The sequence below is a fragment of the Sapajus apella genome, unplaced genomic scaffold (assembly GCF_009761245.1).
Source record: "Sapajus apella isolate SASKATOON/1434 unplaced genomic scaffold, GSC_monkey_1.0 scaffold23, whole genome shotgun sequence".
Lineage (NCBI taxonomy): Eukaryota > Metazoa > Chordata > Mammalia > Primates > Cebidae > Sapajus > Sapajus apella.
The window spans coordinates 24,144,593-24,148,886 of NW_022436963.1; the positions used below are offsets into that span (position 1 = coordinate 24,144,593).

General features: G+C 45.6%; 1 non-coding gene across 1 annotated transcript; it reads left to right on the plus strand.

Annotated features, from left to right (window-relative positions):
- Positions 1 to 3,527: 3,527 nt before the first annotated feature.
- On the plus strand, positions 3,528 to 3,631 carry LOC116559608. The gene has a single exon (XR_004272524.1). It is a non-coding gene; the product is annotated as a small nucleolar RNA U13 (small nucleolar RNA).
- Positions 3,632 to 4,294: the final 663 nt, after the last annotated feature.

The following is a 4,294-nucleotide window of genomic DNA, read 5'->3' on the forward strand; positions in this document are numbered from 1 at the left end:
ATAATCTTTAATTTGGATCATAATCTTTAATTTGGATCATAATACATTTTGTTTATTTATTTGAGACGGAGTCTTGCTCTGCCACTCATGCTGGAATGCAGTGGTTCAATCTTGGCTCACTGCAACCTCCACCTCCAGGGTTCCAGCAATTCTGCCTCAACCTCCCGAGTAGCTGGGATTAGAGGCACCTGCCAGCATACCTGGCTAATTTTTTGTATTTTTAGTAGAGATGGGATTTCACCATGTTGGCCAGGCTGGTCTCGAACTCCCGACCTGAGGTGATCCGCCTACCTTAGCCTCTCAAAGTACTAGGATTACAGGCGTGAGGCACAGATCCCAGCCTCCTAATACACTTTAAAATTGATTGTGGAAGAATTTGCACCTTCTTGATGTTGAATCTTTCTAACCAAAAACATGGGATATCTTTCTATTAAGTTAAGCTTTGTGACTTCAGACACTTTTAAACGTCCTCATGGACGTTTGCATGTTTCTTGTTAAATTTCTGAGTGCTTTATCTATTTTATCTTCTAATTCAGGGATCATCAGCAAACTGTACAGCCTGTGGGACCTGTTTTCTTGTGGCCCGTGAAGTAAGAAGAGTTTTTATATTTTAGTGATTGGAAGAAACACAAAGAAAAGTAGTGTTTTGTGACTTGTGTAAAATTATGTGAAATTCAAATGTCAGTATCCATAACGAAGTCTTACGGGACGCAGCCACACCCATTTCTTCATGTAAGCTCTGTGGCTTCTTCTTGCTAAGACTGCAGTAGAGCTGTCACGTAGCTGATGGAGCCTGAAATATTTACTATTTGTGCCTCGATGAAAGTTTACTGGCCTTTGTTCTTTTTTTATTTTTTGAGATGGTCTCTGTCGCCTAGGCTGGAGTACAGTGGTATGATCTCAGCTCACTGCAACCTCCCACTCCTGGGCTCACGCCATCCTCCTGCCTCAGCCTCCCAGGTGGCTGGGACTACAGGCATGTACCACCATGCCTGGCTAATTTTTTGTATTTTTAGTAGAGACAGGGTTTTACCATGTTGGCCTGGCTAGTCTCGAACTCCTGGGCTTAAGGGATCCTCCCACCTCGGCCTTCCAAAGTGCTGGGATTACACGCACGAGCCACTGCACCCGGTGCCCTAAGTAGTGGTTATGTATGTATATATGTATGTCTTTTGAGACAGAGTCTCACTCTGTTGCCAGGCTGGAGTGAAGTGGCCCGGTCTTGGCTCACTGCAACCTCCTACTCCTGGGTTCAAGCATTCGCCTGCCTCAGCCTCCTGAGTAGCTGGGTTTACAGGCATGCGCCACCAGGCCCAGCTAATTTTTTTGTATTTTTAGTAGAGACGGGGTTTCACCATGTTGGCCAGGATAGTTTTGATCTCCTGACCTCATGATCCACCCGCCTCGGCCTCCTAAAGTGCTGGGATTACAGGCGTGAGCCACCGCGCCCGGCCAGTCGTGGTTATTTTAATGTGCACTCCCACCCTCCAAATTTATAGTCACCCATAACTAGCTTGGTCCTACTTTTGAAAATTCAGAATGCAACTGAAGAGGTTGAGGGAAAATTAGCAGAAACACAGTCTTAAAGGGCTACTGCCAATAACTGAAATGCCTAGAATTTTCTCAGTGGGGAGAATAACCTATAATACCATTAGCAACAGATTTCAAATCTGCTTTTCCAGGTAACATTTGCGTTTTCTTTAAATGGGATTTTTTGTGTGGGCCTATGAGAGGTACAAAAATCTTCTTTGGGGAAAAGGATTCAAACTCCTCAGCCATGTGACCTACTCACTGATGAGAAATGACAGCACACCCCCTTGGAGCTGCCATCTCACCACAGTTGCGTCGTTAGCTGAGACCCGGCGGTGGCAGAACCATCGGACTTTAAATGAACCAGATGCTTTGAGTGGAGTCCGTGGATCCCATCCTGGGAGGGCCAGCTGCCTGCACTTTGTGTCAAGACCTGCCCAACCTGCTGCTGCCTTTGTGAAGGCCTTTTTGTGGCTGACAGCTGCCCCTCGGGTGTCCTTTCTGAAGACATTTCTCATTCAGGAGTTGGACTCTCAGGTCCCTGCTGGGTTAATGGAATATTCATCATGATCTGGAACAGAAACAAGGGTATTAGTTTGGTCCAAGAATGTACATCTCCATTTATGACAACTCATGTAAGTTTGTAATAAGACTTACTTCCATGGTCATTTGTATGAACAAATCTGAAAAACGCTGTTTTTCCAGGTTCTGTCTCCGAAAGCCATGGGCCTGTCGGTGCTGTGGCTTGCGCGTCTCACTGCGAATGCAGGGCCGCCATCCCTCAGCACCACGCCCAGGACTGACATTTCACTGAAAACATCTCAGAAACTAAGAACAATGGGGGAAATTTTGCAGAAAACGAAACTGATGGTGCAGTGTGTGGGCAGATATTATTCTGAGATTGCCTTTCCTCTTTTGAGTTTTTTTTTTTTTTTTTTTGAGACAAGGTCCTTCTGTTGCCCAGGCTGGGGTGCACGGTGGCGTAATCTCGGCTCACTGCACCCTTCACCTCCCAGGTTCAAGTGCTCCTCCTACCTCAGCCTCCTGAGTAGCTGGGACAGCAGACACTCACCACCACGTCTGGCTAATATATTTTTAAAAAATTTTTAGTAGATACGGGGTTTTGCTCTGTTGGCCAGGCTGGTTTTGAATGCCTGGCCTCAAGAGATACACCTGCCTCAGCCTCCTGAAGTGTTGCAATTATAGGCATCTGTGCCTGGCCTTGGCAGTGTTAAGATACCCTTTCTATTAGGAAATGATAGGGGTAGCAGGTAAGAGTTGGTGGTGGTGTTTTAGTGTCTTTAATTGGTAAAAGAAAACACTGAAAACTCTTGGCTGGGTCCCTTGATAGACCGTTGATTGATATCCCAAAGCCATTATCTGTCACGCTTCACTTTGCCTCCTTTTTTATTTTTATTTTTTGAGACAGCGTCTCTCTCTGTTGCCCAGGCTGGAGTGCAGGGGCGTGATCTCCATTCACTGCAACCTCCACCTCCTGGGCTCAAGTGATTCTCTCACCCTAGCCTCCTGAGTAGCTGGGATTACAGACATGCGCTGCCGTGCCTGGCTAATTTTTGTATTTGTGGTAGAGACAGGATTTCATCATGTTGGTCAGGCTGGTCTCGAACTCCTGGCCTCCAGTAATCTGCCTGCTTCAGCCTCCATAAGTGCTGGGATCATAGGCATGAGCCACCTCACCCGGCCATTGCCTACCTTTTCTATAAAGGGTGGAAAGGTGACCTGCTGGCCACCCAGCTTCCTAGGAATAGCCCTGTGATGCAGTCCTGGCCGGAGTGATGTTTTCTTGCTGGGAGAAAGTTCTGTGTCCTTGGCCCCTTAACCTTTTCCTTTCCCTGACCTCTTCCTCCTACACGGAACTCAGACTCCGGTCTTGAAGTGAACAGCTGCTTTCTGTCTCTGAGGAGACCAGCCTGAGGATGAAAGGAGGCAGCTTGGCAGAGCAAAACCCAGAAATGTGCTCGTTAATAAAATCCAGGATACTTTTGTAGTTCATAAGGGTGATGATTGGGTTTTCACGCCCGTGTGTGAGAGGTGCCTCCCTCAGACTTCGTTACGATGTTGGCACATTCCCCGATTGATGTGAAAAAAGAAAAATAAAATGAAAAAGGTGTCCAAAAGCAAACTTGTATGTAAAGTGATAAATTTGCCAAAAAGCCTTTTACACCTGTTGGACACAGACTCTTGTGGTCGATACAGACCTGAAATTAGAATTTGTGGATGTGATTCTTTCGGTGAATGCTTGAGGTATCTGTTTATCTTTTTAAAACGCCTATATTCTTTATGGAGAAAGGCTTTTTGAAAGCAGGCAGTGGGGCTTGAGTTTCCCTCGTCCACCATCTCCTTGCCCAAACATGGGACTCCAAGCAGGCTTGGCTGTTCTGTGCAACCCATTGAGATGGGTTGTGAAGTATTTTGAAGATGCTTTTATTTCAGCTGTTGCTCTGACATTGATGTCAACAAAGTCTAAAAGCAGGTCCTATGGCAGCAATGTCTGGAGCAAATGGCAATGATGGAGGTGTTACAATCATTTCCATCAACTGATTTGAGTTAAAAGCTATTGAAAGCTTTTCTGGTATCTCTTGAGGGGACCCAATTTATAATCCTTAATAACACAGAGACATTTCTTTTAAAATTGACACCAGCGAGTGGCATTTCTTAAGTCATACAGCCAGGATATGTGAAATCAATGGTCATTAGCGTAGGCATTTTGGCATTTTATGCACCCAGTGATTTAGATTTAATT